Raw genomic sequence first — 26,325 nt, forward strand, 5'->3', positions numbered from 1 at the left:
AAACCCCAACAACAACAAACCAAACAAAACAAAAATGATGTAAGGTCATGCCTAAATGAAGCTATCTACAAGGTATCCTGGAAGAAGACAGAAAGTAGTAATTATTTGTATTAAAAAGTATGAATGTGATGCTATTTGAATGTAGGTTAATGGAATCCAACCCCCAAACTATTCTGTTTTGTCTTTAAAATAAGCCACTTAAAAAGAAATCTATCTTTTTTTCTTTTTATCTTGTTTGTAATAGACTGGCCACCCATCAAAATCTCTTTCAGTAGATCTCTAAAACTTTCTTAGTTCTTATTTTAACATCTATCTCAGAATGCAACTTGTCCCCAAAGCATACAGGCTACAAACTTGAGGGTGCCCCTAGCATTTTACAGCAGATATTGGAAAAATCTCAGCAATCAGAGAGCTACTGAGAAACAGAATCTTAAACTTGGCAACGAGAAGCAGAGGGATTCTTTTTTAGATTTTAAAAATAAAAATGTCCATCTTTAAATCAACACATTCCCCTGTTTTGGCATCTTGAATCATCTTATTAAAAAAAAAAAAAAACAAATTTTCAGCTTACCTTTGCATCTATAAAGTGGCTTTTTTAAAAATAAAAAAATCCCAAATTTCACATTACTAAACCCTGCATGACTTGCATTAAGAGACAAGATAATGACTTCCGCATGCACAGACTTATAGACTGGCCAGCCACAGGGTTTCATCAGCCATAACAGGGTCAGATACTGGGCAAGAGCAGGAAGAGGCCAATCTAAAGTAAAGCCAACTGCTTTGCATTATTGCACCAGCCCCTGGGAACACAGAGGAGCTGGAAACCCACTGACTCCTGGTCAATGGCTGAGAATGGTTGCTAGTGGGACACCCATCTCTGCAAGCAGAAAAGGCCATTTTAAAGTAGCTTCCCAAGCTTTGACCAAGTAGAACAACTTGGTCTGCAGGCAAAATTAACACAGGCCTTACCTTTTCGTGATGGCTTCGGTTGTATTTTTCAAACACTGGCTATTCCGTTACAAAGCCATGATTGATGAGCTCACTGAGGGGTGTGGGAGCTCTCTAGACTCTCCGTGCCTCAGTTTCCTCATCTGTAAAGCAGGGATGGGAGTGGCACCTCTTTTGCAGAGCTGTGTGAGGATGACTTGGATAAAACATACATAACATGGTGCCTGGTGCATTTTAAGTACTCAGAAAGTACAATATATTATTACTTGTGAATAATGATAACAGTTATTGATTCCTGCTAATCCTCACCAAAAACTGTGCAGAGTAGGTTTGATTGTATCCATTTTGGATGACAATAACTGAGGTTCAAAAGCTAAGCTATTTTTTTCTAAGGCATTGCCAGAGACATTTCAGAAGTTAAAACTGAAACAAGAACTATTTGACTTCAAAGTCCAGTTTTACCAGCATCTCGCCTGTTTAACATAGGAATGATTTGGGGGCTTCTTAGGCTGTTTGCAGGATTTGGGATAGAAAGGTGGAAACCTGAGTCATTCAACCTTTTGTTTTAACTCTATAAAGCCCATGTATCAGATTTTTTTTTCCTTCTTGGTTTGACGAGATATTACAAGTAACGTTGGTTATTTGTGGAGGACATGCCTTACCAGTGCATCTGAGATTTACCTTCCTTGACAGCAGAGTGAATAGCAGGTAACATCATCCCCATTTTACTCATGTCTTACCGTTCAGTGGTAGAGGCTGACATGCATTTCTGCTCTGCTCTATTTGAAAAACTCAAGCTCTTTGAAACAACTGGATTTTTTATAATTTGCCCTAAGTCTTGAAGCACAGAGTCCAGAAATTCTTTTATATTTCTCTGGAGAGCACATGAGGACTCTGGAAAAAGCATTGGCAATGTATGAAGAAGTAAAAACTTTTATAAGCTAAATGCACCTCTTGGGCAGTTAGAAATGTCGTCTATGATGTAACCAGAGAAGCTGATTCCATTATAAAGTGATATAGCGTCTTCATTTCCCGTTTTCCCAATCTTTGGGTCTAATTATTGTTGACATTCCTCTCACACTGTGAACTCTTTGGGGACAGAGATAAGTTTATCTCTATTAAAATATGAACCAACCAAAGGCAAACTGATTTCAAAAAGCTCCTGAAAATAAAACATAATGAAATGCATGTGGAAAACTAAAAACAGAAATTGTAAGAATAACTTTATAATCTTGCAAAGAGTTCTACTAACTACATATACTGTGTCAAGTTTTTAAGTATTGATTCCTGGGGATTAGTTGTGAGGTACTTTGGTGTCTAAGTATTCATTCCTTTGTTTAACATATTTACTGTAGAAAATTAGAAAAAGTGGAAAAGGCAATGAGGCCCCAATAATTCCACCACTTAGAGAAATACACTTTTACCTTTTTCTTCTACGTGTTTGTTCTATGTTTTTAAAAAATGTATGAGGTTACAATACATACATTTATTTGTACTGAAAATTTAATTATTCTGGGAAGAAGTTAGAAAAATATAGAAAGTTTCCAAGATGACAACAACAAATGGCCATGTTCTATAAACATTGAGGCACATTTTCCAGCTTTTCTCCTACCATAAATACGTATCAGCTAAGCATGGCGACTCAAACCTATAATCCCACCACATTGGGAGGCCAATGAGTGAAGGAATTATCTGAGCTCAGGAGTTCAAGATCAGCCTGGAAACCATATCTAGACTTTGTCTTTATAAAAGATAATAATAATTTAAAAATTAGTTGGGCATAGTGGTGTGCCTCTGTACTCCCACCTACTGAGGAGCCTGAGGTGGGAAGACCAATGGAGCTCAGGAAGTCCAAGCTACAGTGAGCCAGGATCACAATACTGTGCTCCAGCCTGGGCAACAGAATCAGACTCTCTCTCAAAAGATAAATAAATCAATAAGTAAGTAAATAAATAAATAAATAAATGTGTCAGATAGTATAGGACTACATTCTCTTTACAATGAATAGATAAAATAAATTAGAATAGCTGAAATAGTTTCACTTTCATCCTAAGACAATAATCTTCACACATTTTTATTTCCATTTATTCTCCCCCACGGTCAGCTTCATATTTGCATTCCCCACATTTCTCTTGCCAGTAGCTTTAGCGTTTACACATTTACAACATTTTTATATGCATAAATTATAGTTATAATGTATAACTTGTACATTATAATTTTTATGACCAGTAGTTATTTATAATCACCAATGTCTAACTGATTTATTAGTTCATTGTTTCTTCCCAAATTCCACTATTTGCTTCTGGTGAATTTTTTTTCTTGCTACAGAAAGTTCAGAAGAGGCTGTGGCTTTCTGAATGATTTTGTGTCCAAAAAGTATCTTTATTTCACACTCGCTTTAAAATGATATTTTTCCTGGGTATAAAATTCTAGGTTTTAGTTTTCTTTTCTTATCAACAATTTTTAAAGCATTGTACCAGTGTCTTCCTGCATTGCAGTATTTCTAATGAGAGTCTGAGATAAATTGTGTTCTCAGTTCCTTGTAAATAATATGATCTTTTTCTTGGTAATATTTTAAGATTTTCTCCTAATGCTTGATTTTCATGGGTTCAATAGAAAGCATATAGGTATGGTTATTTAGGTTCTTTTATTAATTCTGCTTGATAATTGGTGAGCTCTTTCTTTCTGGGGTCTCTTTAATTCTTTTAATTCTAGGATTCCTCAGCCATCTTGTCTTTAAATGTTGCCTGTTCAACTGGAGTTTCAATGAGATGGATGTTAAAATTTCTGGATTTATTCCACATGAAACACAGCTGTACTGTCAAACTTTCCATCTGTTTGTATTATAGTCTGGAGAAATGTCTCAAATTAATATTCCAACATTTGTTATTTAGTCTTTCTCTGAATCCTATTTGCTTTTTAATATTTTTACAGAAGTATTTCATTTCAATCATTAGAGATTTCGTTTAAGGAATCTCAAGTAATTACCTTTTCTAAACCTGATTGAACTTGTAATTAAATTGTTTTTATGGCGGTATACATGCATTTAAATGACTAATTTAATGTTAATAGTTTGTAAATAATTAATTTTATAATTTATTATTACATAAAATTTAATAAAATTAAGTTTTAACATAATTTGAAATACTTTAAAAATACAATTATACTTTAAAAATACAACTAAAATCTTTTTCTTATTGCTTTATTTGGTCTGTTTCCAGAAGGTATTGTGCAGTGAGTTTTTATATTTTTTAATGGAACATATGGAAGGAATTTCTTTTTTCCTGACATCATATTGCCCTTTGAATCCACTAACAAACATCTGACAGGGCAATGTAATGAATCTATCTTTTCTCTCTGGTGTCTTTGAAGACTTTCTCTTAGTCTTTGGCGTCTAGACTTTTATTATGATGTGTTTAGGTACAAATTTGTTTTATTGTGGTATTCTTTATATAAATAGAATGTTTAGATCATAAGTGTTCAGAGTGATGAAGTTTGTCAATTTTGTACAACTTTTTGTAACACAGACACACAGACACACACACACACGAAGATCTTTATTGCCCTAAAAAGTTCCCTTATTTCCAGAGACACTTTTGATTTTTAATATGATAGACTAGGTTCGTTTGTTCGTGAACTTCATGTAAATGGAGTCATACAGCATAAATAGTTTTGTCTCCAACTTCTTTCACACGATATAATATATCCAAGATTTATGATGTTGTTGCATGTATCAGTAGTTTCTTCTTTTTTACAGTTGAAGAGTGTTCCACTGTATTTCCGTATAACAATTTATTAATCTATTCAAGAGTTGACAGATTTTGGGGTTGTTTACAAGTTTCCTTTATTATGAATAAAGTTGTTATGAACATTCTTGTATGAGTCTATGTAAACACATTTTGTTTTTCTTGGATCAATATTTAAGAATGCATTTTCTGGGTCATAGGCTTGGCATATATTTAGCCTTATAAGAAACTGTCAAAACATCCTTCCAAGTAATTGTGTCATTTTATACTTCCCCCAGCAATGCGTAAGAGTTCCGGTTACTCTACATGCTCACAGATGTTAGGCATTGTCAGTGGCTTTAATGTTAGTTAGTCTACTGGATATGAAGTGGTATCTCACTGTGTTTTCATATCACGTTTCTTGAATGGCTAACAGGGCTTAACTTTTATCTGAGTACTTACTGGTCATTTCTATGTTTTCACTGTATGGTTTTTGTTCAAAGCTGTTGTCCTATTTTATTGGATTTGTTGTTATTATTACTATTACTACTGATTTTCAGGTGTTCCTTATATATTCCAGATATAAGTTCTTTGTCAAATACGCTACAATTATTTTCTCCCACTCTGTATTTTTCTTATTTATTTTATTAATGGTGTATTTTGGTGAGACAAATGTTCATCTTGAAGACATGTAATTATTATTTTTTTCTCTTGTGGTTAGTATTTCTTGAGTCTTTTCTAAGAAATGTTTGCCTAACTCAAAGTAACAAAGATATTCTTTGATTTTCTTCTGAAAGTTTTATGCTTTGAGTTTAAATCTATGATCTATATAGTAATAATTACTAAGGTATTTTCCCCCCATACACAATTTGTTAATTACTTGCAGTCTGGAAACCAGGTAATTTTTTTATTTTTCAAGATAATTTTGGCTATTCTAGATTCTTTGCATTTACATATAAATATTTATATCAACTTATCAATTAAAAAATAAATAAAAATAAAAAGTAAAAAGGCTACTGGGGTTCTGATTGGGATTACATAGAGTCTATAAACAATTTAGGAAAAATCGTCATCTTAACAACATTGAATCTTTTAATTCGTAAATATGGTCTATATCCCCATGAATTAGGTCTTCTTTAATTTCCCTCTGCTCAAACCTTCGTTTTCAAGCATAGAAATCTTCGCATCTTTTGTTAAATATATTCCTTGTTTGATATTTTGATGATATTGCAATGGTAATCCATTTTTAATTTCATTTTTAAATTATTTTGGTAGCATATAGAAATACAATTAAGTTTTGTTTTGTGCATTAACCTTGTATATTACAACTTTACTAAATTTATTTATTATTTTTAGTAATATTTATGTATATCCCATAACATTTTCTATGCACACACTTATATTATCTCTAAATAATAATGGTTTACTTCATCTTTGTAATATTTATTCATTCATTTATTTATTTTCATTTATTATTTTTTTGAGATGGAGTCTAGATCTGTTGCTCAGGCTGGAGTGCAGTGGTGCAACCTCAGCTCACCACAACCTCCCCCTCCCAGGTTCAAAGGATTCTCATGCCTCATTCCCCCAAGTAGCTGGAACTACAGTCACAAGTCACCAAACTCAGCTACCTTTCAATATTTAATGTAATATTTTTTCTTTCGTTTTCTTGCCTTATTGCACTAGTAATGACAGCAGACACTTTTGCCTGTCTCTCGGTCTTAGGGGAAAAGTATTTAATGTTTTGTCATCTATTATTATAGAAGTTGCAGGATTTTCCCAAATGTCCCTATTGGAATAAGGAAGTAATTGTTGTGAGAATTTTTATCAGAAATGGATGCTGAATTTTATCAAATAATAAATAATCTTATAAATTTTTTATTAATTTGTGTGGTACACTATTTTAATTACTTTCCAAATATAAACAGTCAAATAATAACCAGCCTGGACTAAATTTCACAGAATTATGATGGATTTAATATTATTTGTACATATTTGTGAATTTGATATATAAAAATATCATATAATATCATATTAGGGATTTTTGCATCTACATTCATGAAAACATTAGTCTATAATTTTCTTTGCAAGAATGTCATTGTCAAATTTTGGTATGAGGGCTATTCTGATGTAAACAAGATGAGAAGTGTTTCTTCTGTATTTTCTGAGAGAGCGTAAGATTGGTAGATTTTTCCTTACATTTTCTGGAACTTACCAATAAAGCCCTCAGAACCTGGAGTTTTCTCAGTGTGTAGGTATGGTAGGCAGAATTATGGCATCTCAAAGACATATCTACATGTTAACTCCCAGAACCTCTGAATATATTATGTGGCACTTGAATATATGAATATGTAACTATGGCAAGAGGAATTAAAGTTGCAAATACAATTAAAGTTGCTAATTTTTGGCCTTAATATATGGAGATTATTCTGGATTACACAGGTAAATCGAATGTAATTACAAGGGTTGTTTAAAGGGGAAAAACAGCGGAAGAGGAAATCAGAGTTAGAAAGATTTGAAAATGCCACACTGCTTGTTTTAAAGATGGAGGATGAGGCCAAGCAAAGGAATGTGGAAGGCCTCTAGAAGCTAGAAAGGACAAGGATCTGGATTCTTTCCAATACCCTCCAGAAAGAATGTGATCTACCTTTTGGACCTGACTGCCTGTCCTGAGAACTCCAAAATCTAATGGCTGAATAATAAAACATAAGCTTCAAAGGAGACAAAGAATGAATAACAGATTAAGATAATAAACTTGTGTTGTTTTAAGCCACTATGGTTGTGCTTATTTGTTATAAGCAGCAATAGAAAACGAATTAGAAAATGTTAGGAACAAATTCAATGTATTTAATAGACATGGGGCATTTTAGGCTTTCTATTTCATCTTGTAAAAGTTTTTCCAAGTAGTACTTTTTAATCCCTTTTTTTTCTAAGTTTCCAACATTTTTTTTTTATAGGCCTTTACATTTATTTATATGTTTAGTCTTTCCAGTGCTCTTCCTTCCTTTCTGAAGATCCAGAGTCTCATCTGGATCAAGTCTTCAACTTGATGAACTTTTTGTGGTATTTTTTAAAGATCATGTCTACTGAAGGAAAATATTCTCAAGCTTCTGCATCTTTGGAAATAGATCTATTTGACCTTCATTTATAAAGAATATTCTTGCTGGATATAGAATGCTAGTTTGATTAATTTGTTTTTTTCAGCCCTTTAAAATATTCCAATGTTTTTTGGCCTCCATTGTTTCTAATTACAAGTTAGTCATCGTTCTTATACTTGTTCATGTGTGTATATGTCCTTTTTTCTGCTTATTTTATGATTTTTATTTTATTTTAGGTTTTTAGCTCTTTGGTTACAATGTGCCTAAATGTAGTTTCTCTTCAATGTATGCTTCTTAAGGTTTGGTGTTATTCTTGAATTTGTTTAGTTGATTCTTACATCAGTGTTATAAATAACAATCTCTTTACAAATGTATTTTGTTTAATTATCTCTTTTACTTCTTGGACTCAAATCAGAATTGTATTAGACTACTTAATAGTGTTCCACAGATTTAGGACATTCTGTTCTTTTCTTTTTACTCTGTTTTCTTTTTATGCTTCAGATTTAATGATTTTGATTCGCTATCTTCAAGGTCGTTGATTTGTTCCCTCTGCCATACAGTCTGTGCTTAAAATCATCTAATGAATCATTTATTTCTGATATCATGCTTTTCATTTATAGTTTTTTTCCTCTGTGATTTTTATTTCCATTGCAATTCTCCATTCGTTTGTACATGTTATATAACATTCCACCAGATTCTTTAATGTATTTACAATAGCTATTTTTCTCTTATCATTCCAACATCTAAGCCATCTCTAGTATGCTTCTATTATTTGTTTCTCTTCTCAATCACACATCACCTTTTCTTGCTTCTTCATATCTCTCATAAACTTAAATTCTATGTTGGACACCATAGAGGCTAAATTACCTCTAGAATTTTTTTTAGCAAAAAAGATTTTTCTTCTTTCAGACTACCAGTGGCCAGGGTTACACAAATCTAACACGAAGGTAAGTGTAGTTTGGGTTTTATTGCAGCTATTTTTAAATTTAATTCTTACCACTGGCTTTGAACTTTATGTTCAGCAGGCAGGAAATCTAAAAATTTGCAAAATTTGAAGATCTCTTTATGTTTATCATTCAACCTCCAGATTTCTGAAGACCTCTGCTTTAAATTTTGGCTACTAGCTTTCAGGAACATTGTGGAGTTCTCTTTGCTCCCAGCTTCATTCAAGATTTCTTTGCATTCGGAGATTTCTTAACATCTGATGTTTTGTCTCCCATCTTCATAGGGCTGCTTAGCTGCTCTCATTAAAACCTGGAGTATCTCTAAGGGTTTTCTCTTACCCTTGCTTTCTGCCCCAGTCTATTCAGCAGCTGCTGTCTTACATGTGAAGAAGGCTATGTGTTTTTGCATTTAATTGGTCATGTTTGATAGTCCTTGTTTTCTTAATCGGAAAATTTTTGTCTTTCAACAATTGGGGAAATTATTACACGTGATTGCTTTATATATTATTGTTTCCTTATTTTATATATATGGTTTGTTTGGACTTTGTATTGGAGTACTTTTCTGCATATTTTTATTCTGTTATCTATGTCTTTTTATTTCTTTCTCATATTTTCAATTTTGTTGTTACTGCATGCTATATTACAGATAATTTCCTCCAACATATCTTCTAGTTCATTGATTCTCTCTTAATCTGTGTATAGTATGCTGTCAATTCCTCACATTAAGTTTTTAACTTTATTGATAGTATTTTTTCATTTCTGGAAGTTCTAGTTAGTTTGCTTTTACCTAATTTTTCCTTTTCCATAACATCTGCTATGCACAATGTCATTTCTGTTCCCCTCCCTATTCACATGTTGAAGCCTCAACCCCGCAGTGTGATGATATTTGGAGATGGGCACTTTGGGAGACAATTAAGTTTAGATGAGGTTATAAGGGTGAGGCCCCCATAATAAGATTTGTGTCCTTATAAGAAAAGACAAAGAGTTTTCTCTCTATCTCTCTCTCCTTTCCATGTAGTAATGCAGCAAGAAGGCCGAAACAGAGCCCTCATCAGACACTGATCATGCTGGCACCTTAATCTTGGAATTCTGGCCTCCAGGGCTATGCGAAGATACATTACAGTATTTAAGCTACTTAGTCTTGTATTTTGTTATGGCAATCCAAGGTGATTAATACAGCATCTTATTATTTTCCTGTAGTTTTAGCTTGTTTTTAATGTCTTTAATTAATTAAAATATATAATGTACTTATTCTATAACTTCCATAATTTAGATTTTCTATTTTATAAACCTTTAGGTTATGAAATCTAGCCATTCTTGTATTTTTTAACTCACAGTGAATTGTTACTTTTTTATTTTATAGTTTTAGATCATGAACTCTTCTTTACTGGGATTATTGGAGAACATTGCATGGTCTAGGAAGAGGAGAGTCCCTCAGAGAGGTTCTGCCTTTATTTTCATCATAAATGCAAAAGGTATTAACAATTTATGTACACATACACACATATTCTTAGCTTGTGAATGTTTAATACCACATTAAGTTGGTTCTATAAATATAAGCCTTCAATATATCCATAACAGCATCATGTTTACAAATCCTCAAAACCAACATTTCCCTTGTCTCGGATTCCTATTTGAAACAAACAGAACTTTATTGTTGACTTATTGTAACTATAGGTAAATTTATTTCTAACTTTTCTTTGAGGAATATTTTTTCTGGCATAAAGTCAGGTAAGTCTCAATTATCCTTATTTTAAATATACAATAGTATGTTCTTTGTCTCTGTATAGTCATTCAAACTGAAGTATCTAAATTACAAAAATGGAAATTACATTAATAGCTTATTGTCCATTTTTCTTATGATTTGAGTTTTTGTTCCCTCTCTTGTTTTGTTTTGTTTTATGTTATTGGTGGCTTATCTAAGCATATAAGGGATGCTTGTTGTATGTTTCATTTTTCTGTGTTTTTGTAATGAGGGGGTTTTAAATTGTAAGTAGTTTGCTATATTGCCAAAAATGAAAATTAAAACTCATTTTACAATGTCACTATCACTTGATGTCAAAAATGGATATAGATAGTAATGTAAAATAAAATTATAGACCAATCTCACTAATGACTATAATAGCAAAAGTCCTAAGTAAAATTTTAGTAAAGAGATTCCAGTAATATATTAAAATAATTATATATCATAATCAGACAGGGTTTATTTAAATAATGTAAGAATGGGCCAATATTGGAAAACTGTACAAATAATTGCTATATAATAGTTTAAGATATAAAGGTTGTATTTCCTCAATAGACAATAAAAGTCATTTAAGAAAACATCATATAATCTCAAATAAAGAAAAAAATTCTAGCATACTAGAGGTAATAGAAAGCTTTCTAAAGTATAATTATCAGAAATCTTCATTGTGCCATACTTAGCAGTAAAACTATTAACCAATAGCATTCACTTTCCATTCCTATAATAAAAATATATTAATCACTTATTAATGTATTGTTCTAAGTAAACATTGTTCTAGATATAGGGATAAAGCAGAGTAGATAATAAAGCCCTAGATTTTGATGCTAAATAAAAACAAAAATAAGTTGATTACATTTTATTAAGAAGCAATAATATTGTCATAATTTGCAAGGGAGGTTCTTAAGAATTAACTGGCCAAATACTACTGGTAGTAAAGGAGTTCTACAAGGTGACCTGAGTAAGGTTAGCATTCAAATGTTACAATTTCCTATTGGTATATCAATGATCAATTAGGAAAGTCAGCCAAAATATTTCCCAGTAGCTATAATATCAATACTCTGTGTAGTGCCAAACTTAAATAGAAACGTGTTCAGCCTGGCCAGGTTTGGTGGCTCACGCCTGTAATCCTAGCACTTTGGGAGGCCAAGGCAGGTGGATCACCTGAGGTCAGGAGTTCAAGACCAGCCATGATGACCAACGTGGAGAAACCCCGTATCTACTAAAAATACAAAATTAGCTGGGTGTGGTGGCACATGCCTGTAATCCCATCTACTCGGGAGGCTAAGGCAGGAGAATCACTTGGACTTGGGAGGTGGAGATTGTGGTGAGCCAAGATCGTGCCATTGCACTCCAACCTGGGCAACAAGAGCGAAGCTCCATCTCAAAAAAAAAAAGAAATGTGTTCAGCCTTTTTGAAGAAATTTATAACATTTTAATAAGAGGCATAAAATAATTCAAATAAACTGAGAAAATATGGTTACAAGTGAAAAGAATCAATATTAACATTTTACAAAATCAGTCTATTATTTAGATAATTTAATTAATCTATTGTTTGAATGCAATCCACTCAAAACCAAACAGGATTTTTTTTGTCCAGGGATTCTAACAAATTCATTCTAAATTTGTTTTGGTGTGTAGAAATTCCAAACAATTTTCAAAAAGAAAATCAGAAAGCATTGGTTATTTTTGGAACAATTTTGAAAAAAATATATGCAATGTAAATTATATTTCAAATTCAATGAAGAATCTAGAAGTAGACTCACACAGATAAAATAATTTTGTTTACCTTAAAGGTAGCATTGTAAATGGCTGAGAAGAGAGTGGTCTGTATCTTCCATGGCGTTGGGTGAACTGGCCATATATTTTAAAAGAGATCATCACGGTTGAACTAGTTTACAATCCCACTAACAGTGTAAAAGTGTTCCTATTTCTCCACATCCTCTCCAGCACCTGTTTCCTGACTTTTTAATGATCGCCATTCTAACTGGTGTGAGATGGTATCTCATTGTGGTTTTGATTTGCATTTCTCTGATGGCCAGTGATGATGAGCATTTTTTCATGTGTCTGTTGGCTGTATGAATGTCTTCTTTTGAGAAATGTCTGTTCATATCCTTTGCCCACTTTTTGATGGGGTTGTTTGTTTTTTTCTTGTAAATTTGTTTGAGTTCTTTGTAGGTTCTGGATATTAGCCCAACCATTATGGAAAACAGTATGGCGATTCCTCGAAGATCTAGAACTAGAAGTACCATATGACCCAGCCATCCCATTACTGGGTATATACCCAAAGGATTATAAGTCATGCTGCTATAAAGACACATGCACACGTATGTTTATTGCGGCACTATTCACAATAGCAAAGACTTGGAATCAACCCAAATGTCCATCAGTGACAGACTGGATTAAGAAAATGTGGCACATATACACCATGGAATACGATGCAGCCGTAAAAAAGGATGAGTTTGTGTCCTTTGTAGGGACATGGATGCAGCTGGAAACCATCATTCTTAGCAAACTATCACAAGAACAGAAATCCAAACACCGCATGTTCTCACTCATAGGTGGGAACTGAACAATGAGATCACTTGGACTCGGGAAGGGGGACATCACACACTGGGGCCTATCATGGGGAGGGGGAAGGGGGGAGGGATAGCATTGGGAGTTATACCTGATGTAAATGATGAGTTGATGGGTGCTGACGAGTTGATGGGTGCAGCACACCAACATGGCACAAGTATACATATGTAACAAACCTGCACGTTATGCACATGTACCCTAGAACTTAAAGTAAAATAATAATAATAAAAAATAAATTTAAAAAAAAAAGAGATCATCAATTCTGACCTCAAGCCACTTAGAAAAATATGTTTCAGATAAATTATTCTTACATTCTCATTTATATAATGAGGAAATTTAGGCTAATATGTTCTTAATATTGATGTGTCTTTTCAACAAGGCACAAAATCATAAGAGATCAAAGGAAAGATTGATTTCCCCTGAAAATAGCAAAATGTAAAAATATTTATTTAAAAAAGTTAAAATGTGAATGATAATTCAGGAGAAAAGCTTTCTTACGTATGTAAAAAATATATAAAGAAATGATATCAAATATCTAAATGTATGTAAGACATGTGTTAATAATTAGGATAGTAATAACATAAAGAAGAAAGAATAAATAAACTGGCAATGAAGAGTAGAGGAAATTCAAAAGGCCAATAAACATGGGAAAATTGATACTCTTTATAAAACAACGTCAAGCAAGTGTAAATTATGACAACAATTCTATACTATCACCCATTAGATCAGAAAAGAACAAAAAGTAAAGAGTATCAAGCATGGGTGACAGTATGAGGAGATATCATTAAATTGCTGGTAAGATATTAGGTCAGAATAGTTGTTGAACTACCTCCATGCCTATAAGAAGGGGCATGTTCAAACTCAGGTGTATCCTCATAATAGAATCATACACCATACACATCAGTTAAAACTAGTGAGGTTTTACTGTTTGCAGAGATTGGGAAAGCACTCTAATACGTATTATGAAATGAAAAAGAAATGTGCAGGTGTCTATGTAACCTGTGCTACTATTTATGTGAAACTATCACACACGCACATATATACATGCACGCACACACGTGCACACACTGATGTATTTCGAACGGCAACATATTGCAAATAAGCAGATGCATAGAAAAATGTCTAAAAAGATACATTTAAAAGGTAGCAGTGATTAACTTGGGGGCAGAGGTAGACTGTTTGCAAAGGACTTAAATCTTATTTATTTTTAAGGTTCAGGTGTCTCTCTGTCATCTAGGCTGTAGTGCAGTGGTGCAATCATAGCTCACTGTAGCCTCAAACTCCTGGACACAAGCAATCCCTCCACCTCAGTCTCTCAAGTAGCTAGGACTACAGACATGCATCACCATGCTCAGCTAATATTTTCATTTTCAATTTTTTTTGTAAAGACAAGGTCATCCTGCGTTTCACAGGCTGGTCTTGAACTCCTGAATTCAAGGGATCCTCTTTCTTCAGCCTCCCAAAGTGCTGAATTACAAGCATGAGCCACCACATGTCTTGTTGAAATGTTCTCATTTTTTTATTTCAAAAATGTTTTTATGAATTACTTCTATTTTGTAAAGAACTAGATTATGTAAGGAAGATAGAAGAAACTAATTTCCTTATTCCAAAAAGTAGTTTTTATTTATTTCCAAAATTTTTACTCATATATCATCCTTTTGCCTGACTCATTTTCATAAGCACTATCTCTCGCACAAGCGGTCGTCTTCCACCTGCGCATGTGCACACAGAATTCTTCTGAAGTCCCCATGGAGCTTGAAAAAAAAAATTTCTCCACTAAAACCTTATATTCTGTCTAGAAGAGACATACAATAACACAGGGAATAACTGTGGTAATTACTCAGTAAATAGTAGTGACCCTAATTATGATGGTAATAATCATAATCTAAAAAAGCATGTTTGTGATTGCATCACTGCACTCCAGCCTGAGCAACAGAGCAAGACTCTGACTCTGAACAACAACAACAAAAAAGCATGTTTGTTTTGGGTCATGTCCAGATCATATCTACATCTCATATCTTGTCAGCTTCCATGCAGTTTTGTTAGCATCCACTCTGTGTTAGGCACAGTGCTAAATCATGGTAAGATGTAGATGAATAATGCTTGATGCCTGTCTTCAGTCACTCTCCATTTCTCAGATAAATGTTGCATAGGTTGAGAAAATCTGGAAAAGGTATCACTATAAAATGAAATAAAAAGCTCTATGGAAATTCTCAGCAGGTATCTTACATTTCAAGGGCAAGATTGTGATCACCTAGCAGACTTTAGCTGCAAGGGAGGCTGAAAAATTTAAATTTTAAGTTTTCTAACTTCTATATTAAAGTAAGGTAAGCAAAAGAAAAGTGGGGGATAAAATGGTATTGGGAATGTGTGTTGAGTGAGAAAACACTTGGCAAGCTGTGGGCATGCAAAGAATAATTGTGATATCATTTTTTTGTAAACATGACCAGAATTCTGTAAGAGCCCACTGTGAGGTCTTTTGCAATAGATCGACCAGCTCATGTTAGTGCATGTACAGCAATAAAATGACTGAGTATTTTTTTTTCTTCTTTATCATCATCATCATCATCATCATCATCATCAACACTCAGTGCCTGGAACAGTGGTTGGAACAGTTACATAGTAGGCACGCAGTATGTGTTGAATGAATGAAGCAATATAACAAAATCATTATCGTCATTAACACAGCTGTCAATTATTTAGTACATATTTTATGCCAGAGTGTGTAATAGGACATTTCATACACACTATTTAATTTAATCTCATGGTAACCTTTAGTAAGTGGCAGAAGTTGAATTTTAGAGAGGTTACATAGCTAATTAAAGATCAAATAGGTACTAAAGTTGAGAGCCAAGGCTCAGTCCCAGTTGTCTCTGGGTTTGTTCTCTCTAGTAGCATTAACTCCATCTGTGTGGATAATATACATATATGAATTATTAGTATTTTGTTGGCTGTCATCCCTTTTTGTTGCTGGGGATCTCAAGAAATCTATTTATTTAAAAGAAATATGAAAAAGATGAAGTTTTTGAAGACAGCAACTGATGCAGTTTTAGTAAATATCGTATTTATAGGACTCTGCAATTAATTTACAAATTTTTTACATCAAAATTTGCCCTGATGATCTTATTCTTTGGGGACAACAATTGTCTCCTCCTTGATGTTTTCCTACACTAAAGGCAATTATTGTTGCTTCTAGCTGTAATAAAAAAATAACCGAAACAGATAGAAGTGTCTTCATTGAAACTGAGCTGAAACTCCCACTGTGGAAATAATCAGAAAATTAAAAGCTCTGCAATCTTGCAAATAACATTGCAGCTTAATATTATTGGAACATAACATTATTATCTCTTTTTATAGAGAAAACAAACATAAATATATTTTCAAATGACACCATAATATTAGTTTTATTTTATTGGATGGGGTGGGAGGGGAGTAAAGAACAATAACTTTTTAGGGTCGAGCAAATGAAACAATGGGGATTTATGAAAAATGATCAAAAGCACAAAGCTATGTAGGCTGCAAGTCTCAATCTCAGGCCAAATCTTTCAGATACAGTGTGGCCCTACCCCAGCCTGTCCTATGTGATTTTCTGGGATGACGTCATCTATAGTTCTCCACGGCAGCAACCAGGCACAGGGTCTGCTACCAGCTGTGCATTCAATCGATGTGGGTTAAATGAGTTTTTAATTATTATTGAAAGAGATCACAGTCAGGTTCTTCCTTTTTCTATATCTTACCCTTCCTTTCTGCCTGTCTTCCTCTATATTAGTTTGAGTTATGAGAAGGTGTAAAATATAATAGCTCATCTATACAAATAAAATACATCATTTGAACTCAGAAAATCAATTAAACAAGCGTCCATTGAGGACTCAGCCTGTGGAAGATAATCTACTAGACAATCAGGATGAAACAATGGATATCTCTTAATGTCTGGCTTCAAAAAAATGTTCAGTACTGCCTGACTTTGTCCCTGTACCTTTCAAGGATCTGGGGGTTGCAGGCGTGAGTCAGCCTTGACAATGCTTCACAGGCTGTGCAGTCCCAACACAAGCGGATTGGCAGGCACATTGCCATTTGCAGAAATGTTGAAGTTGGTGTAAGAGACCTCTTGGACATTGGTAGGGGAAGGAGTTGATGATTTCAGTTTCAGGCAAGTTATGTGGACATTGGGACAGGCGAATGGAGCCATTCCCAAGCATGTAGGAAGTTGAAAAGTCCTAAGGTTGGTGTTGCAGTGGTTTTCTTAAATAATGATAATGTAAATCATAAATTGGTCAGCCATTATTTTCTGAAACAACATGGAGTGAATGTGATTTTCTTTTCCTCAGAATATCCTGATACTCCTTGAAACAATTGGAAATACTCTTCTACATTATGGGTAGGTAATCAGGGATAAGGAAGCATAGTTCAGCATACCTGGCTGCTTAGCTGCTATTAGGCAAGCTCCCACTTCCTTCCCAAGATGCTCAGAATTAAACCCAATCCCTGGCTGCTTCCTCAGGAGAACTAACTGTAATTGCTTCTGGGCACGATTCTGGGGTGAAACAGTAACACTTTTGTGGGGAAAGTACAGCAATGTGGGAAGAGTACAAGCTTTGGACTTGAGTTTGCATCCCAGATCTGCAACTTAACTAGGTCTAAAATGCCACACAATTATTTTATTTTCTTGTCTCCTTGGTTTCTTAATCTGTAAAATGGAAACGAATTCAGGGTCGAGTGAATATGATCTAATACTTAATGCTTGGCTCAGGGCTTAGTTGAGAATACAGGCCAGATAGAGCCTAACCTCAGTGATCTCAGTCCTCTGTACTATAGTTTTGGGTCCAAGCTCAGTCTTTATATCAAGCCTCACTTTCTTTCCCTTAGTTATAGTCCTTTGTGCATATTACTTTCTCTACAGAAACCTGCAGTCAAATATTCCTGGGTTCCTCAGCTTATTTCTACCTAACGTCACCCTATTCCAAATATGATGTAGACAATAACTAGACCAAGATAGCCAATGGCTTGATTTCTGGGGCTCCCTGCCGCTGAAATAGGGACACACGAAATTTAGAAGTTGCAGGCTGCTTCTTCCTTCCTGGAGTCTTGCATGGCATGGGCAGATGATGATACAACCTTGGAGCTTTCTTTCTGTTTTCTTTCCTGACTTGGTTTCTGTCCAGAGTTGAAACGAACAGGCTGGAAATGGAAGTTATAAAAGTACTGGCATCTTTCTTTTGGGATTGCTTTGTTTAAAGAACCTTTTTATGATCAGATAAGTTCTGTGATTTATATATTTATATGAGGGGTTTGAATATGATTTAGATTTGAATTTCCTGCAGAGTGAAAAAGAGTTCTTTCTCTTTTATCCAAAGTGTTCAATATTTAAATTGTAAATTAAAGATATGCTCAGCTTTTGCCTCACTTGGTTGGGGCATCTTTCTTCAATTTAATTCAATCTAGTGCATTCCAAATAAATTAAAGCTTAGTGAGTACCTACTGTATTTATAGTGCCACGCAAGGACCCAGGGACACAGAGAGAAATAGCATTCATTCCCCACCCACCTCTTCCGTCATTACCTAGACTGTGGATATAGCCTTCCAAGTGGTCTCCCTGCATTGGGTGGTCCCATCCACATTCTCCCCAACAAACTAAATGATGTTTTTGGTATGGAATTTAGATTACAAGATTCCCTTCCTTAAAACGCCCCATGGCTTTAACTGAATTTAGAATAACATTCAACTTCTTTTTTTTTTTGCAACCTCTTTGCTCTTCTTTCACGCTTGTATCTCCAAACTCCCTTTAAGCCAGGCCCTTCTTTGCCATGAGTCCTCTGCCCCAGCCTTCTTCTTGTCCCTGGTGTATTTAGCGTCTTGGTTCTCTCCACTAGCTATTTCCTTGGCTGGAATGCTCTTCAATCGGATCCGGTCTGTGGCTCTCTCCTCTGATGTCATTAAAGCTATCTTCTCAGAGAAGGCTTCTCTGCTCACCCAGTCTAGAATAGACTCTCTCTATAGCACTGGTCACTGCCAGATATTGTTCTTGTTTATTTGTCCATCATCTTCCCACTCTAAATTTCACCGAGAAGGTGCTCTGTCTGGTTTTTTCTTTTTCTTTTTTTTTTTTTTAATTTTAGACAGAGTCTTGCTCTGTCGCTAGGCTGGAGTGCAGTGGCACGATCTCGGCTCACTGCAACCTCCACCTCCCGGGTTCAAGCGATTCTCCTGTCTCTGCCTCCTGAGTAACTGGGACTACAGGCGCACAACACCATGCCCAATTAATTTTTGTATTTTTAGTAGAGTCGGGGTTTCACCATGTTGGCCAGAATGGTCTCGATCTTTTGACCTCATGATCCGCCCACCTCAGCCTCCCAAAGTGCTGGGATTATAGGCGTGAGCCACCGCACCCAGCAGTGTCTGACTTCCTATAGCTCTCTTCCTAGTGCTAGAATAGAGTACCCTGAGAGGTGCTCCGTAGATGTTTGTTAAAAGAACAAGTAAATCCATTCAAGACAGTCACGGGCCACTGGAATCCAAAGTGCTGCAACCTAACTGATAGAAGGGAGACATGGAATTCAAGGAAGGGGTGTACCATTATGGGACCATTAACAAAAGCCAGTGGATAGGAAGGTGGGTCTTTGCAATATGGCATCACCTTTGGAAAATGTTCCACTGCTTGTCTTCAAAAATCTGACATATAGTTATGACAATATCTTCTCTTTCGGGAGTAAACTTGCTCAAAAGAATGATCTATAAACATGAATGAAAGCATATCAACTTTAAATGAGAAATGTAGCTATTAATGAATGGGATTAGGTCATAGAATCATGAAAACAGCATTTTTTTTCAGTCTCCAGGTAGAATGTCTGGGAGCTAATGTATTCTCAGAAAGTTACTTAGGAAGCTTGGAGTCATATCATAGCAGTTAGTAATCAGTTTACAGTTTTAATAGAATTGCCAAGTCAAAAGCTCGGAAAATCCCCAGCTGTTTAGCAGGTGGAGTGCAAATGGGTCAAGATAAATGGTCAGGCCCACCCAAGATCAAAAGCAACACAAGGGTTGGCAACCCCCTTCCATGTGGGGCCTGCTGTGTGACAGTGCTAAAGTGTGAATAGTTAGAGAAGCCGTAATATACAAGTTTTCCTATTCGCTGCCCTGCTTTTAACTCAGACCCAACCAAAGAAAGCCAAATGTACACCCTAAACAAATGACATAAGATGCTGCTCGTAGTTTATTTGTTTCCAGCTCCCCATTGCAAACAGCCTCCAATCAGGGCACACTTTAAGCCATCCCTGTTTTCACTGTAAAGCTCCTCCACTCCCCCGCCTGCCACAAGTGATGGTGGCTGGGTCCTTTGCTACAGCAAGCTCTGAATGAATAGCCTCTGATTGTTCTCCTTTGGGTAGTCTATTGATTTCCTCATTCCCAAGACCCTGAATAAGAGACATTAATATTTTCATTTTACTTTAAGGAAACTGAGGCTAAGAATGGTTATACAACTTGGTCAAGTTCTTACAGCTGAACGAGACACAGCCAGCATTTGAGGTCACGGCTCTCTGATTCCAAAGCTATTGCTCTTTCTATTCTGCAGTGACGTCTCTTCCAGCACCCATACCTGCTATGTGCTTGTTGAAGGCAAGGCCTGTGTCTTATTTCTTTGTATAAACCCAGTGCCTTCCACAGGGACAGGCCAATGCTGATCAAATAGTTGAGGGCTTGCATTATTGCTAGTGTTTCTATGACATTGTTCTAGATAATTTTAACAGGCCTGTATTTCTTAAAGCAGACAATGTAAGCAGGTTCTGGTGAACATTTATGTTCTTAGGATAAATGTGAGCTGTTATTTATTGCAAAAAATACCAAGACTCATTTTTTAATATACTGCTTAATGTAATAATTCCTGGAAATGGTTCCCCTGTGGTGAAATCATGAAAAGTAAGTGAAAAGAGCTGTAAATGTTGCTTCTAAGCAAAAGATTAGTTGAACATATTCCTCTCCTTGGGTTTGCTTCAGATGTTTGAGTAATAGAATTTGCTGGTTGGCCTCACATTGTAAATTACAAACCCACCCATTGTGGGGCTCCTGAGTGACAGCCTGGGTCATGTGGCTTTGGTATGTGCAGGTCATGTGATCAGAGCTGGGTATTCTTGGGAGAAATCCATTCTGAAGCAACCATGTTGCCTTTTCCCAAACCCCTGGCTCATTAATGAAACTATTCATAAAATAATATTTTGTAGGTGTGATCTCATGGAAGTAGAGAGTAGAATGATGGTTATCAGAAGCTTGGAATTTGGGGAGGGGAGGTAGGGATGAATGGTTAGTTAATGGGCATAAACATACAATTAGAAGAACCAACTTCTGGTGTTCAATGGGACAGTAGGGTGACTGTAGTTAACAAAGTAGTGTATATTACAAGATAGCCAGAAGAGAAGATTGGAAATGTTTCCAACACACAAAAAAATCAATGTTCCAAATGATGAATATCCTAAATGCCCTGATTTAGTCATTACACGTTGTATGCATTTATCAAAATATCACATGTACCCCATAAATATGTACAATTATTATATATCAATACAAATTTTAAAATATTCATTTCTATGGAAGTTTAGTAGTTCTGGGGGTACTTTAAACTAGGAGCAAATCACAGAAGAAAACATCCATTATGGAAAGCATGCACATTGGCAGCAGTTCTTTTACAGCAGTTTGCAAAGGTTGCTTAAGCAAAAATTATATAGGATGTTGTTAAGAAATGAATTTTCTCAGAGCAACCCAGGAGTAGGAATGGAACAGTCTGTATTTTACTGAGAACTAGGTGTTTTGAGCAGGAGAGGTCTTATCAACTTTCAGAAGCCTCAATAATCTGATTTATCAATTAGGTATAAGTGCTGTCTGCTCTGTTTTAAGTATTAAAAGAGATAATAACAAACATGAAAGTACTTTGTACGTTTGAAAGGTCATATAGATATGATCATTATTATCACAAAACAAATTATCCAAAATGATTGCTTGTTTTCCACAGAATATCCTAGCAAAATAAATCTTAGTTTTAGAGAGGTGAAATGTCACTGTCAGTTGTGTAAAACCTAGAACCTTACATTTGCATCCGTGATTGTATTAGTTTGTTCTCACGCCACTATAAGGGCACACCTGAAACTGGGTTATTTATACAGGAAACACTCACAGTTATACAGGGCTCTAGAAGCCTCAGGAAACTTACAATCATTACAGAAGGGGAAGCAAACATATTCTTCCCAAGGCGGCAGGAGAGAGAAAAATGAGAGATGAGTGAAGGGGGAAGTTCCTTATAAAACCATCAGATCTCATGAAAACTCACTATCCCAATAATAGCATGGGGAAAACTACCCCCATGATTCAATTACCTCCCACTGGGTCCCTCCAACGGCACATGGGGATTATGGGAAATACAGCTCAAGATGAGATTTGGGTGGGGACACAGTCAAACCATATCAGGGATCATAGAATTGCTAGTATTTGTCAAGCTCTAAAAGATCAGATCATTTAGTTCACCCTATCTATTTGAAGTCTAAAGAGAACTTTCCCAATGTCAAAAGCCTTTGTTTCAGGGAAAGACAAAGTGGGAAGGCCTTGAGGGGATGGGTCTATGTGAAAAAAAGGAAAAAAGAAGGAGTTGAGCCTGATGTGTAGGCTTAAGTGTTTTTTCTAGGTAGGAACATTAAATTCCATTAACCCACCACTTGTAAAACCCAAGGAAGCAAGATGGTGACTGGAGGCCACGTTGGGTGGTCAGTAAGAAACATGGCAAAGAGATGACAAATACGGTGTCTCTCTATGGTCTCCTCCCTGTGTAGCTGAAATGGAGTTTTTCTGCAGAATATTGGCTAACTGTGAGGTTTAGTATTTTTGTACAATTTATTACATAGACCATTGGTATTTTTGCATTCTGCCACAAATCTTTGGCCTAACATAATTTAGAAAATTCTGGCATATCTCAGTTGCACTGGAGGAACCAAGGCAAGATGGGTGTCTGCTCAAATGAGGACTCTTCCTGATGAGGCAGAGTCTTGTCCTTGGAAAATCTGATTTTTCAGAGTGACTTAGAAATCGCTGGCACAGGATTATGATGCCTTGGGACTTATTGGTCCACTTGCCTTGTTACAATGTTGAATCTTTTTTGAGTTCTGCTTTCTGTCTTAACTGCAGAGTTCTGTGCTTTATTTTCCAACAAGGTTGGAAAGAAGGGCTGGGTTCACTGCTCTCAGTTAACTTTGGAGGGGTCATTTCTGAGCAACCTGGCACACACAATAACCTGTCCTTTGACTAGCGATGTGGCTCCCTGATAAGAGCCACCTGATACATCCTAATGGAAGCACACCTCTTCACCGGGGTAGGCACATTCCTCAGATGTCTGGCTCCAACCTGACAGCCTTTTGAACTTCCTATATTCTGAAAGCCCATTATTTGACTTAATAATTTGGGGGAGATTTGAGGGCTTGCTCTTGCCAAGGTTTTTTCAGACATTTGTCTAAGGACAAGACATGATTTGTAAGAAAATATTTTTGAAAATAATCTCTGTGAATGATCAACATGCTCAGATCTCACCTTGACCCTTTGACCCACCCACTTCCTCTTCCAGTATTTTTGCCTCCAAGGAAAGATTGTAACTGGTTGTCTCTTTTTTGCCATACCCCAATGACTTACCAAATATCTACCCCAAAACTTCCCTATTGGTCCTGCAAAACTGTGATTTCCATGGGCTCCATGACTAGTTTCTGGTCTAACTGAACAGCTTCTGCCCTTATCTTGCCCTTTCTGCTATATTTAACTCTGATAACTCCCTCTACTTTCTTGGAAATCTTTCATAATCTTCTATTCTCACCTAGTCTTCTAATTTTTTTTCATATTTCTTTTCTCTCACAGGTCAGGTTCTCCAGAAGCAGATACTGAAATAACATCTAGAGTGTGGGGTGTTGATTAAGAATGAATTTCTGTGAGCAGAAGAGTAAAAGAAGGAGATAGATGAAGAAGGTGAGCTTCCTCATGGGAACAACCATGCCTCAGTAACCCAAGGATCTCCGGAGGGACGACTGGAGAAATCACACCTGACAGCGTGTTCCTGTGTCACAGTAAAATGGGCAGGTGTTTATTGCCACCTGGCTCAGTCACAAAATGCCTTGGCCCTGGGAAGGACAGGAGAACTGCAGGCAGAGCAGTTCTCTGCAGGGCGGGCGGAACCTGGAGGAGCTGACAGCCAAATGCTGTTTATAGATCACACTCCCTACTCCTGGGCAGGCAAGTCTGGACTTCAAGGGGAAGGTCAGCGACTCAGCCTCCTATGGCTTCCACACTTCCTATGACTTTGCATCAGCTGGTCATAAACACACCTCACAATGATGAAAGCAGTGAACTCTCTCTCCAAAGAGAAATGTGTGAGTGCCCACTGATAAATATCTCACCAACAACTTCAAAAAGTGTTCATAAGTGCTCCAAAACCCACCCACGAGTTTTTACAGTGGATAAACCTAATTAGAGTTAATCTGACAATGAATTTTATTTTCTTACTGCATGTAAATTCACATCCAACTGTATTTCAATAAAATTTCAAAATCAAAATGATGCTGGGTACTTTCTCCTGTATTATTTTATTTAGTCCTGACTACATACTTTTGAGTTGGATATTGTTAATCTTGTGGACATATTAGGAAACTGAGTCCCTGAGAGGGTAAATGATTCACCTGAGAGCTCACTGGCATTGAGTGGTGAAGCCAGGATGTCACAGGAACTCTGTTTAACTCAGTCACTCACATCTCTTCCACTCAATCTCCCTTCCTCAAAGTTTCTCAGCTCTCCAGGAGTTTGTTCCACTGCAATGCCATAGAGAAGTGGGTGGTGTTTGTAACATGGAGTGGACCTGATGTTTGTGTTACTCTCTCTCACTACCCCTTGTGTGGGCTCATTTAGAATGGCTTTAATTATAAATGCTTATTATGTAGGTAGCACATGTGTTTGTTATACACAGTATAACATACATAACTTTTTATGTTCTTATTGAGTCAATATTTATTAAATCTATTAAATAACATTTCTTCTAGTTGGCCTGAGGATGATGCAGGGCTAGGCCTACAAGAGGTATCCAATGAAGAGTCTAAGTAAATGCATAAATGATTTAGCATAAGAATGAGGGAACAGATTTTTTATTGCCAAATCCTCAGGCCTTCTCTAAGATCTCATCCTACTGGGTACCACTTCTACATTTCTAATTGTTGGAAAGCATGCAAATGCATCCGGCTGCCTCTTCTTTCATTCTGAATCTGGTACTCTCAACCCAATGGACTACTGGGAATCGCTCTTGTGTGTACATCAAGCCCCCGAAACCCAACATCTGCACAACTCACTTGGTAGCAGCAATTTTGTAGTGGTTAACAGTGAGGCTTTGAAACCCCAAGTGCCTGGGTTTGGATTCTGGCTTCCACCACTTTCTGGCTGCTGAGCCCTTGGCCAAGGTGTTTAAGCCTCCATTATTGTGAGGATTGAGCACGTGACCTACATGCAAAAAACACCTGTCACATATGAAAACTCTGTGTTTGAGAGTTATCATCATCATGACCAACTCAGCTTTTTCTGTAAGGCCCATCAGATCCCCATCTGTATCTGATTGGTACCCACCTGCACCCATCAAATTGGATTCCCCAGGCTCCCTCGATCCCTACATTCAAAATCACCTCAACAACATTTCTCAAATCCACTCCCAACTCTTCCTTACCACCCTGCTCTGTCTCTGGCCTTCCTTCTCTGGAGTCTCGAGTGTTGAAATGTGTTCCCACCTGACCTCCCGGTGGCCAGACTTGTTTTCCTGGAGCCCAAGCCACACACTTCATTTAAACTATAGATTCAGTGATGTTGATGTCCTTGCCTCAGTTACTCCCACTACCCTCAGACTCAAGTTTAAATTCCTTCCTTGCCTCAGTGGCTCCCACTACCCTCAGACTCAACTTTAAACTCCTTAGTATCACGGCATACAGTGTCCTCTAGCACCTGGTATCACTTCTGTCCCCAGATTCTTCTTTCCCTGTTTTTCTTCCAACTTCCAACTATGCTAAACCTGTGAGTTTCCCAGACATGTCTATATTTTCCTTTTCCCCTTGGCCTTTGCATATGCATTCCTTCTTTCCTCTCCGGGACACCCTGCAGTTTCCCCTGCTTAACTCTCATGCTCGCTGTCTTTCTCTAGAAGCTGTCCCTAAATCCCCACAGATTGACTGGGTGGCTCTCTGTGTCCTATCACTGCATTTTGGTAGGAGCTGAAAGCCTCACATGAGGGGAAAAGGAAC

Source organism: Macaca thibetana, chromosome 7 (genome assembly GCF_024542745.1).
Source record: "Macaca thibetana thibetana isolate TM-01 chromosome 7, ASM2454274v1, whole genome shotgun sequence".
NCBI classification, from domain to species: domain Eukaryota; kingdom Metazoa; phylum Chordata; class Mammalia; order Primates; family Cercopithecidae; genus Macaca; species Macaca thibetana.